General features: G+C 46.0%; 1 protein-coding gene across 3 annotated transcripts in view; it reads right to left on the bottom strand.

Annotated features, from left to right (window-relative positions):
- Positions 1-11,500, bottom strand: part of CAMKK1 (calcium/calmodulin dependent protein kinase kinase 1) — a 160,166-nt gene extending 148,666 nt beyond the window's left edge. For 2 of the 3 annotated variants that reach the window (XM_081945930.1, XM_081945932.1), the window contains exon 1: positions 11,234-11,500. The gene's annotated coding sequence lies outside the window, so the exon portion shown is untranslated. The remainder of the gene's footprint in view (positions 1-11,233) is intronic. The other variant, XM_081945931.1, reaches the window with a different exon arrangement.
- Between the last annotated feature and the right edge of the window lie 1,072 nt (positions 11,501-12,572).

The raw sequence follows: 12,572 nt of genomic DNA, 5'->3' as shown, positions 1-12,572 counted from the left end.
TCATGTTTATTCATGTTATGGGCAATGTTTCTCTATTTCGATGGCTTCCATAATTATTCTCTTGTTGAAGGTTCAGTTTTGGAGATTAACCTGGTTCCTTCAAAATTAATCTCATGTCCTATAGCTTTAAGGTGCTGGAATGCACCTGTATTCTTGTGTTCTGCGATGCGTGCATTTGTTCTCCTGTTCATTGTCCAATGTATGTGGCTGGGCAGATTTTGCATGGTATTTCATAGACTCCTTGGTTTTCTAGCTGGATATTGTCTTTGGGGTTTCTTAAGATGTTGGCTATTTTTGGGTCAGTGCCGAAGGCTGCTTGATATTGTGTTTGTGGAAAATTTTGCTAATTTTATCTGTGGTACCTTTGATGTAAGGGAGGAGGGCAATGCCGTTGTCCTGTTCTGTGTCTCAGTTCTTGGGGGGAGTCTCCTTTTGGATTAGGTTGGTAATTGTGTTTCTTTGGAATCCGTTGGAAATTAATACGTTTGTGAGAGTGTGTAATTCAGTTTTCAGGTGGTCTTTGTCAGCTAGGCATTTGGTTCTGGAGATGAGGGTCTTGGCTACAGAGTTGATCTGTGCAGGATGGTGATGGGATTGTGCGTTTAAGTAGCGGTTGGTGTGTGTTTTTTCCAGTAGATAGTGTATCCTAGGGAGCCATTGGTTTTTTTGTAGATTAGGACGTCCAGAAAGGGAAGTTGGTTGTTAGCTTCTATTTCCATAGTAAATTGTATTTTGGGGTGTAGGCTGTTGAGATGTGTGAGGAATTTGTCCAGTTTTTCCTTCCCGTGTGGCCAAATTATGAAAGTGTCATCTACATATCTAAACCAGAGTTTGGGTTTGTGTTCAGATTTATCTAAGGCGCTGGTTTCAAAATGTTCCATTTATAGATTTGCGCTGACTGGTGAGAGGGGTGATCCCATAGGTGCTCCTTCTATCTGTTTGCATCTTTGTCCATTGTGGATGAAGTATGTGTTGGTTAGGCAGTGGTTGGTCAGGTCCAGGATGTGCTATGGGGCGTTGTATTTGTTTTGGATAGCTGTCAAGGCTTCTTTAATAGGCACCTGGGTGAAGAGGGATATGACGTTGAAGCTCACAAGTAGGTCGCTGGGTTGTAGGTTTTGTTTCTTTATTGTTTCTATAAAGTGGAGTGAGTTTTGTACATGTGAGAGGATGGATTCTGGGTAGGGCTGAAGTTGTTTGGCAAGAAATTTGGCAAGAGGTGAGCCTGTGGAGCTGACTATGGGTCTGAGTGGTGTTCCTTCTCTGTGTATCTTGGCTGGGCAGATTTTGCATGGTATTTCATAGACTCTGGTTTTCTAGCTGGATTTTGTCTTTGGGGTTTTTTAAGATGTTGGCTATTTTTTGGTCAATGCTGAAGGCTGTCTTGATATTGTGTTTCTGGAGAATTTTATCCCTCTTCACCCAAGTGCCTATAAAAGAAGCCTTGACAGCTATCCAGAACAAACATAACCCCCCAAAACACATCCTGGACCTGACCAACCACTGCCTAACCAACACATACTTCATCCACAATGGACAAAGATACAAACAGATAGAAGGAGCACCCATGGGATCACCCCTCTCAACCGTCATCGCAAACCTATACATGGAACATTTTGAAACTAACTCCTTAGATAAATCTGAACACAAACCCAAACTCTGGCTTAGATATGTAGATGACACTTTCGTAATTTGGCCACACGGGAAAGAAAAACTGGACAACTTCCTCACACATCTCAACAGCCTACACCCCAAAATACAATTTACTATGGAAATAGAAGCTAACAACCAACTTCCCTTTCTGGACGTCCTAATTTACAAAAAACCCAATGGCTCCCTAGGACACACCATCTACCGGGGGAAAAAAACACCACCAACAGCTACTTAAACGCACAATCCCATCACCACCCTGCACAGATCAACTCTGTAGCCAAGACCCTCATCTCCAGAACCAAACGCCTAGCCGACAAAAGACCACCTGAAAACTGAATTACACACTCTCACAAACGCCAAGACAATCTCAATTTTACATGGGAAAAGACCCGAATACAACAAGATCAGCTTATATATTTGTTTTCGTAGATTTTCACGGATGTGGGTATGCCAGTCTTGTTGTATTCGGGTCTTTTTCCGTGTAAGATTGAGATATACAGTAAAAGCCAAATACCACTCAACTCACAAAATCCCCAGAACCATAAAGCCTACAAACATGAAATTTGGCCTGTATGTTCCTCTTGGCTTCTAAGTGCTTGCTAAGAACGGATTTTTCGAAATGACCATCTGATCATTAGTATACAGTATTATATTAACACGCTTTGATGCTTAGGAGTTAGACATTCTACTCCCCCTCCCCCCTGAAAAGAACTCTGTTCCAACTGCCAGTTGCCTTATATTAACACGCTCTGATGCTAAGGAGTTATACTTCTACATTAAATTTCAAGCTTTAAGTATCAAGCCTGATCATATAGTTTTCTAGCAAAGCACTGGTTTGTAGTAAAGATATATAATTGAGGCTCCTTCTAACTTCTCATAGCCTTGGCAAGGCTGTTAAAATTCTTCCAGTATAGGAAATTATTCAATATCTTGGAAATGATTATATTTATATTTAATTTGACCATTCATGCAATTTATATTGCAGTGAAATGCAGTAAAATCACACATTCTTATTCTAGCTTTGGAAATGTGACCAAATCTTAACCCTGAAAAAGTCGCATGCTCCTACTAGCAACTATTATAGTACCTACTATAGAGATTTACCTCTTGCATGAATCATCCCTGTGGGCTTGAATCAGCACAGTTTAGAGGCCCACCCATCACACTGATTCATACCAAAAAGGAAGATCTGAGACACAAGGGAAAAAATTACTGGAAATAAAATAAGCCTCTCCCATTTAATGGGCTGAGAGCCATAACTGCAGGAATTTGTATCAACACAATTGGATGACAAATCATAACATAAAACATCAATTAGCAAAACCAAAAAGAAGTGGATAGTAATTTGGTGGGTTTTTTTTTTAACAATCCATAAATAAATGATTTTACTCCCAAGAACATCACCAGAGGGAAAAGAAGTTAATTGTGGATTAACCAGTTTTCTGAGCCATAGGGGAAGAAGTGTCAACTCATTACTAGATCTGCCAGATGATTTCTTTTAAAGATGTGCACAGATACACACACACACACACACACAAACACACATGCACGCAGTGTTCTTCAACAATTTTAAGACGTGTGGACTGCAACTTTAAGTTGCCATGATTGAAAAAGACTACACTAGGGTGATATGAAACTGCAGTGTTCAAAAGTGAAAGGGACAAAATTTGATTTTCTGGACAATGGCAAGTCAGAAATAGGTATGTTGTAAACTATCAAGAACATTTAGCATTAGTCCAGTATCTCAGGGGTTGCCACAAAGAAGAGGGAGTCAAGCTATTCTCCAAAACATCTGAGGGTAGGACAAGAAGCAATGGGTGGAAACTAATCAAGGAGAGAAGCAACTTAGAACTAAGGAGAAATTTCCCTGACAGTTAGAACAATTAATCAGTGGAACGACTTGTCTCCAGATGTTGTGGATGCCCCAACCCTGGAAGTTTTAAAGAAGATGTTGGATAACCATTTGTCTGAAATGGTAATCGGGTTTCCTGTCTGAGCAGGGGATTGGATTAAAAGACCTCCAAGGTCCCTTCCAACTCTGTTATTCTATTCGGTTTTATTTTTAAAATGAGTATTCTGCTTCTACATACATGCTTACAATTTTAGCAAATGGAATTGTCAGTTATTGTAGTATTATTATCAAATTTATGCGCCCCCTATCTCATGGTTCAAGGTGACTCTGAGCAACTTAAATGAAAGTCTACTGTAGATGGAAGGAAAAAGATAGTGACACTGAGGATAAGCTAGGACAACTATCTTATTTGGGAAAGCAGGAATTGTCCCTAAACAAATAATGTGTTAGGGATAGATTGCCATGGAGAATATCTATGTAGTTGCTAGGATTTGAAAGCAACTTGATGTTACATAATTACTCAAACAAACAAACAAATCAACACAGAATTGGTTCACCATGCAAAATCTGATTGAATGTTTGCAATGATCAGATAAATCAATTGAATTGAATTAATTAATCTTATATAAAGGTAAAGTTTCCCCTCGCACATATGTGCTAGTCATTCCTGAATCTAGGGGAAGGTACTCATCTCTGTTTCAAAGCTGAAGAGCCAGCGCTGTCCGAAGATGTCTCCTTGGTCATGTGGCCGGCATGACTAAACACCGAAGGTGCATGGAACGCTGTTTCCTTCCCACCAAAGGTGATTCCTATTTTTTCTACTTGCATTTTCACATGCTTTCGAACTGCTAGGTTGGCAGAAGCTGGGACAAGTAACGGGAGCTCACTCCATTACACTGCGCTACGGATTCGAACCGCCGACCTTTCTGATCGACATGCTCAGCGTCTTAGCCACCATCTTAGCACTGAGCTACCGCGTTCCTTAACTCATAAATTCAAGTTATTTCAGTATTTGGGGTTTTTAGCCTATTTTCTGGGCTACTCTCTTCTGTGAACAAGAACCAATGGAGAAAAAAAATGGAGCTACAACCAAAAAAATGCAAGGCTGTGGCAAGCTTAAATGAACTATTTATGCTCCAATCTTCCAAGTCTTTAGAAAGGATTGAATTTTAGGGAAATCGTTTTGTCTAAAACACTGTTTCTCAAACTTGGCGACTTTAAGTCCTGTGGACTTCAACTCCCAGAATTCCCCAGCCAGCTATGCTGGCTGGGGGATTCTGGGAGTTGAAGTCCACAGGACTTAAAGTCGCCAAGTTTGAGAAACACTGGTCTAAAACATGGGAAGAAGAATTGTGATCTTAAAAATGAAGGGATTTGGACTTCTATCTTACACAAGAGTCTCTCCTGGATCAGGCAGAGTAAGACTGATTATATTATATTATTTATTTATTATTATTTATTTATTATTCATATTTATAGACCGCCCCCTCTCCCGGAAGGGACTCGGGGCGGTGTACAGTCACTAAAATACGTTATAAAATACATACAAAACAGTTAAATAATTAAATACGTAGGTGGAGGAGGTTGTAAGACTGTACATAGAATAATAAATATTAAATATAGTATATAGTATATTAAAATCTTTTTAAAACCCCAAACCCAATTAAAATGAATAAATCCCCGGGAGGTAAAACTAAGAAAGTGCCAGGCCAGCTGATTGAAATAGGTGAGTCTTTAACTTTTGCCGGAAGGAACGGAGGTCGGTGGTAGTTCGAATGTCAGGGGGGAGGTCATTCCAGAGGGTTGGGCCCATCACAGAGAAGGATCTACTCCTAGGTGTCGCCCGCTGGCATTGACTAGCAGACGGCACCAGGAGGAGCCCCTCTCTGTGTGAGCGGATAGGTCGCAGGGACGTGTGTGGTAGGATGCGATCCTGCAGGTAACTAGGTCCACTGCCATGGAGCGCTTTAAAGATGGTGATCAATACCTTGAAACGCACCCGAAAGGCCACAGGTAGCCAGTGCAGCTCGCGCAGGAGAGGTGTTACGTGGGAGTAACGTGTACTTCCCATAATAACCCGCGCGGCTGCGTTCTGAACTAGCTGCAGTCTCCGGATGCGTCCCAAGGGAAGCCCCATGTAGAGAGCATTGCAGTAGTCCAGGCGAGACGTCACCAGCGCATGAGTGACCGTGTGCAGGGCACTCCGGTCCAGTAGGGGGCGCAATTGGCGCACCAGGCGAACCTGGTGGAACGCCCCCCTTGCCACGGCTGCCACATGGTCCTCCATTGACAGCCGGGCATCAAGGAGGACGCCCAAATTGCGCGCCCGCTCCACAGGGGACAATTGTTCGCCCCCTATGGCCAGCGATGGAGTCAGCTGGCTGAACCGAGGCGCCGGTAACCACAGCCACTCGGTCTTGGAGGGGTTGAGTTTAAGTCTGTTGTCCCCCATCCAGACCCCGACGGCTTCCAAACACCGGGACATCACTTCGACAGCCTCGTTGGGGTGGTTTGGGGTTGAAATATACAGCTGAGTATCATCAGCGTAAAGATGGTACTCAACCCCAAAACCACGGATGATCTCACCCAGCGGCTTCACATATGCGTTGAACAGGAGAGGCGAGAGGACCGACCCCTGTGGCACCCCACAAGTGAGTGGCCTCAGGGACGATCTCTGCCCCCCTGTCAACACACATTGCTTCCGGTCGGAGAGGTAGGAGCCGAACCACCGCAAAACGGTGCCTCCGACTCCCATCCCCTCCAACCGGCGCAATAGGATACCATGGTCGATGGTATCAAAAGCCGCCGAGAGGTCTAATAGGACCAGGATAGAGGAGCAACCCCTATCTCTGGCCCTCCAGAGATCATCGACCAACGCGACCAAGGCTGTCTCAGTGCTGTGCCCGGGTCGGAAGCCGGACTGGCGTGGGTCTAGATAGTCGGATTCGTCTAGGTGTCGCGGGAGCTGCTGCGCCACCACATTCTCGACAACCTTCGCCAGAAAGGGGAGGTTGGAGACTGGACGATAGTTAGCTAGCTCCATTGGGTCGAGCGCGGGCCTCTTGAGCAAGGGTCTCACCACCGCCTCTTTCAAGGCGGTTGGTAAGTATCCCTCGCTCAGTGAGGCGCTCACCAGGCCCAGGAGCCAGCCTCGTGTCACCTCCCAGGCTGCCAGTACCAGCCAGGAGGGGCACGGGTCCGTTAAACAAGTGGTGGGTCGCAGCCGTCCACGCAGCCTGTCCAAATCCTCGGGGGCAACAGAGTCAAACTCCTCCCAGAATGGTCCCTCAAGACTCGCTGTTGGCGGCTCGTCTGGTCCACTGACGGAGGTCCACCCGCTCCGGATCTGATCGATTTTGTCCTGAAGATATTCCCCAAACTCCTCTGCTCTACCCTGTAAGGGTGTCTCCCGCGCCCCCTGCGATAAGAGGGAGCGAGTCACCCTAAACAGGGCGGCAGGGCGGTTATCCGCGGACGCAATAAGAGCAGCACAATGTCTACGTTTGGCCGCTCTTATTGCCACAAGGTAAGTCCGCAAATAGGCTCTTACCTGTGTTCGGTCAGATTCGGAGCGCGAGGATCTCCACCTGCTCTCTAGACGTCTCCTGTGGCGCTTCATCACCCTGAGCTCCTCAGTGAACCAAGGAGCCCAGGTGGGTCGATGCCGCAGGAGAGGTCGCAACGGCGCAACCCGGTCCAAGGCCCCAGTCGTCGCCCTATTCCAGGCAGTCACTAGGTCCTCGGAACGGGAGCGGGACAAGGCTACAGGTATTGGCCCAAGCTCCGTCAGGAATCTATCAGATTCCATCAGGTGCCTGGGGCGGTACCAGTTTATAGAGTCTGGTTCCGCCTCCTCGCGGTGGGGGATAGCGCCAGGGAAGTCCAGCCGGAGGGATGAGTGGTCTGACCATGACAGGGGCGTGATAACTAAATCCCCTATTCCCAGATCACTCGTCCACTGTTCAGATACAAAAATGAGGTCCAGTGTGTGGCCCCCTTCGTGAGTGGGGCCCTGCACTAATTGGGTCAGGTCCATGGCCGTCATGGAAGCCATGAACTCCCGAGCCACCTCGGAAGCCGCTCCCGTTGACGGCAAGTTGAAGTCCCCCATGACCAGAAGTCTGGGAGTCTCAACTGCCGTCGCTGAGATTAGCTCGAGGAGCTCGGGCAGGGCTGCTGATGCATAGCGAGGAGCCAAGTATACAATCAGCAAGCCCCACTGCCTCCCTGGGCCCCAACTCACACCAAGGGACTCACACCCGGGTATCTATTATGATTTGATTATAAGCTTTTGTGAATTTGAGTTAACTCTGTTACTTCTATGAGGTGTTGTTAGCCTCAGTCTGACAGGATGAGTAAAGTAAAAAGAATTATGAACAGTTTAACTAGCTTATTATCCTGTTCTTATTTTTCTCCTTATAAAAGCAATTTGAAGTATGCTTAGTTAAAAGATTATGACTGGATTGACCCTTCATAAGAAGCCATAACATGGATTTGGTCAGCCTGTTCTGTCAAAACGTTGATGCAGTATAGAGCCATGCTTTATAGTCAGCAAGCTGGGCAAATCCAGTCAATTATGAGTTGTTTAATAAATCATTGTTATATTGTTGTTGTTGTTAGCTGCGAAGTCATGTCCGACCCATTGCAATCCCATGGATAACGTTCCTCCAGACCTTCCTGTCCTCTACCATCCTCTGGAGTTCATTTAAGCTCATGCCTACTGCTTCAGTGATTCCATCCAGCCATCTCATTCTCTGTCGTCCCCCTGTTCTTTTGCCCTTAATCTTTCCCAGCATTAGGCTCTTCTCCAGTGAGTCCTTCCTTCTCATTAGGTGGCCAAAGTATTTGAGTTTCATCTTCAGGATTTGGCCTTCTAAAGAGCAGTCAGGGTTGATCTCCTCTCAGACTGACCAATTTGATCATCTTGCAGTCCAAGGGACTTGCAAGAGTCTTCTCCAGCACCACAGTTCAAAGGCCTCAATTCTTTGGCGCTTAGCCTTCCTTATGGTCCAACTTTCATAACCATACATTGCAACTGGGAAAACCATAGCCTTGACTATATGCACTTTTGTTGACAGGGTGATGTCTCTGCTTTTTAGTATGCTGTCTAGATTCATTGTTATATAGACTATGCTATAAAGTATGAGCCAGATAAAGTACATCACTCAGGAAATTGACTGCACAAGGACATCACACAGGCATTAACTAACAAATGTGATTCTTGGGATGCTGCTATTCTTTGTCCCATTGTAATGTTGAAATAGCATAGTAATGTTTTCTTTTAAAAAATAGAAATCTCAGCTCCTGCAGGTGATTGACAGTCTTTTTGCATTTTAACCTTTTATAGATGGTCTCACATTTCCTTTGGGCTCCATGTTTGCATTTTTGCTTACAGCACTTAAATATTTTATGCCACCTTTTAAAATCTCAGAACAATTTTAAAGGCATAAATACATGTGACCATTAAAAGCCATATAATATCATTGTGCAGTTAAAAGCAGGAAAGATTATCCAGCTCTCTAAAATCCAGGTGGTAATAAGTCAGAAAGGAAGGAAGGCATATTTCCAGCAGAAGAGCATTCAATAGAGATGCAACAACCATAGAAAAGGCCACATCCCTTGTAACTGAGCGATAAACTAGAAGGTCTCCATGGAACACCTCAAGGCCTGCACTGGTTTGTTCAGTTGACAAGTAGTCCTTAAAATAAATTGGCTGCAAGTCACTTTGGCTTTTAGAGGTTGGTCAGCAGACTTTTAAACTGGACCTCTAGGTGTTCAGGCTACTAGCTGATGCTGGCCCATTGCCAATCTCTAGCCAGCAACCAGATGGGCTGCATTCTTCATTGGCTGAAGCATCTGCACCATCTTAAAAGGCAGCATTGGATGGAATACACAAAAAGGAATTTAATCTGACCATAACGAAGGGGGGGGGGGGAAACAATTAGTGCAGATTTCTCCAAAAGCGAATGCCAGTGGCAAAGGATTCCCATTTTTCTAGCTGCCCTTCTACAGGTAACAGCATCTCCATGAATAGGAGAATCTCAAAATACACCTATGGTCTTTTAAGGGGGCACCGCCTTCAGATTCAGTCCCACATCTCTACCCAGACTTGCCCCCCCCCCCTGCACACATCTGGATGGACACAGAGGTCCCCGTTTCTTTACTTTCATCTATTTCTCTCTTTGGGTTTTGCTACATGACTGCTAATTGGGGTAAAGCGTCATGAAACTGATGCAATGCAAAACAGCAGATGCTTTATTAAGACTTTAAGTCCAGCCATAAAAGTATTTTAGCATATTAGTTATTCTAGTCAGTGTTCAGATAGGAAAGAAAATGAATTATCTCTCTCTCTCTGGATAGAACATGCTGGTGAGAGGGCAAGAATCAAAGGGTCTGAAAGGATCATGTTTAATTAAAGATTAAACATTGGTGGAAGGCAGCTCATCAGTAAACCATGAAAGCTATCTGCCCAGAAAGGTCATAGTACCATGGTAATCTTCTCCCTCCCTCTGTCTCAAAAAGGAAAGGGGAAAAAAGAACTTGAACAACCCTTTTAAGGGAGCATCTTGGTGCAGAATATGAAAAAAAATGGGGTAAGTTATGAGAGTTGAGAAGGTTTAAAGGCCGATCTGGATTTTAGTTACTATTGCTTATATGCCTTTTAACATTCCCAAAGGCTTCAAGGAAGCTTACAAGAACCCTGCAAGGCAGGTTAGATAAAAGAAGTGGAGAGGTCTGTGACCAAAATGCACCCAATCGCACTGCACATGAAATGTAAATTAAAAGTACAACTGGGACCCTATGGGGGCCCCTGGAGCCCGAGGATATTTCAAGGGGCCACAGATGAAAAATTAGCAGGTGGGCCCAGAGCACATCAGAGGAGGTCACAGAAAAGCAAACTGTCCCTGTGAGATCTCCGAAAATGCACCGGTTACTCTCAGGTGTCTGCATTTGGCAGTGGGATCTGGATGGAGGGGCAGAGGGGAGCGGGCAGAAAAACAAGGTCGGAAAGGAGGAAAAAAAGGGGAGAAACCCTGATTTCAAAGGAGCAGGTGTGAACTGGCATTTGCCCCTTATAGAATCATCTGCTCCAGTGAAGGAAGGTTGGGTTTTACCACGTATTTTATTTATTTATTTATTGGTATTTTACTCAATACACTAAGCGGGATATTGGACGAGATGGGCTTCAAAACAGGTCCAAAGCTGAAGTGACGCGTCCAGATGCAATGGCACAAATGAACTTGGTGTACAGCCGCCCAGGATACACATCTTGCACGTGGGGCTGCTGGGGAGCCGAGACCGAGCTACTCTCGACTTTCCCCGCATTGGGAATGAAACTCCGGCTGCGGAAAACCCTCCCCTCCCCGCCTCGCCCCTTCACACACACACACACACACACACACACAACCCTTGTTCCAAAATCCCTGGTTAAGAAAGGCTGAGCGGGACAGTTGGGCGCTCTGCACTCGCTCAGAGGCAACTTTTTCCTTCCCGCATTCCCGTCTCTCCGTCTTCTGGTTTTGGGGATTTTCTCAAGCTCCTTCCTCCTCGCGACCACCCCTCAACAAAAAGAAGGACGCCGCGTCCGACAAGAACCCCGGGATTCCGCATCCCTTTTCCCAACCTCGGAAGGGAGGCAAAGACCGAGTTCTCCCCGGATCCAGAACGGTCGGCGCTGGGTCTGGAGTCCGGCGCTGTGGGTTAAAGCCACCCAAACAAAGGACCTACCTTTTCCCAGCAGACGGTCCCCTCCGCAAAGCCGGTTTCCAGAGGAGCGATCGCCGCGACTCACCTCGGTGATTGCCGCAGCTCACCTGCCAGCCTCCCGGGCTGAAGCAAGAGGCGGCGGCGGCACCTACTCAGTACCCACCGCCCCTCCCAGGCTGAAGCCAAGCCGCCTTCGCCCCGCCGCTTTCCCAACGTGCTCCTGCCTGCAACAGACGCGGGCAGGGCGCTCCCACCAGCCTCCAATCCGCAGCCCAGGGCGACTGAGCCGGGCTCCCTCTCGCGCGCGCTTCCTCCTCCTCCTCCTCCTCCTTCTCCGCCGCCGCCGCCACCTCTTCCAGGGACAGCTCCTGTGACAGGCGGCCCGATTGGCAGATGGTACAGCGGCTCCTCGGATTCTCATTGGACTGGACAATTGCCCGCCCGGGCTCGGATCGCCATTGGACGGTCTTTGGAAATGCTGCCTCTGCCGCCGCCACTGAATCGCCGCGCTCCTGCCTGCCTGCCTGCCAAGCAGAGAAAAGTTGCCGTGGGACTATCTCGCGTGCCCGGGAGAAGCCGATGAGCGGACGCGCTTTTTTTTTTTTTTTTTGTAAGATGAGGGGGAAACCCCCCCCCTCAAATCACGGCTTTTTCCCTTTGGGGCTGAGCTCATCTTGGTTACAGTTAACCTGGGTTAGATTTCTACGGGCGTGCACGTGGGTGATTTTCACGTTGTGGGAAAGGACCCGTTTGATTAACCCTGAGTGTATTTCTTGATTTGATTTTGTCAGATCATCATTCTCATTCATTCTCATTCTCTCTCTCTCTTTCTCCCCCCCCCTCTATCTATCTATCTATCTATCTATCTATCTATCTATCTATCTATCATCTACCTACCTACCTACCTACCTATCTATCATCATCATATTTATCATCTATCATCATATCAATCAATCTATATCATCATCATCATATATATCATCCATTCATTCATCCATCCACCCACCCACCCACCCACCCATTTATCTATCTATCTATCTATCATCTATCTATCTATCTATCTATCTATCTATCTATCTATCTATCTATCTATCATCTATCTATCTATCTATCTATCTATCTATCATCTCTTATCAGTGGTGGATTAAGGCTCACTGGTGCCCTAAGAACTGACAAATCTTGGTGCCCCTCCTTTGTACATACTGTACAAATCTTCATTGTTTTTCTTTCTTTCTCAACTTTGTGCCCTCTTTGGGCCTGGTGCCCTAACCACGTGCTTAGGCTGCTTAATGGTCAATACATCATTGATATCTATCTATCTATCTATCTATCTATCTATCTATCTATCTATCTATCTATC

This window comes from Natrix helvetica, assembly GCF_964273705.1.
Source record: "Natrix helvetica genome assembly, chromosome: 2".
Taxonomy (NCBI): domain Eukaryota; kingdom Metazoa; phylum Chordata; class Lepidosauria; order Squamata; family Natricidae; genus Natrix; species Natrix helvetica.
Note: the sequence above shows the minus strand (reverse complement) of the source record. Positions and strands in the feature narration are given on the sequence as shown.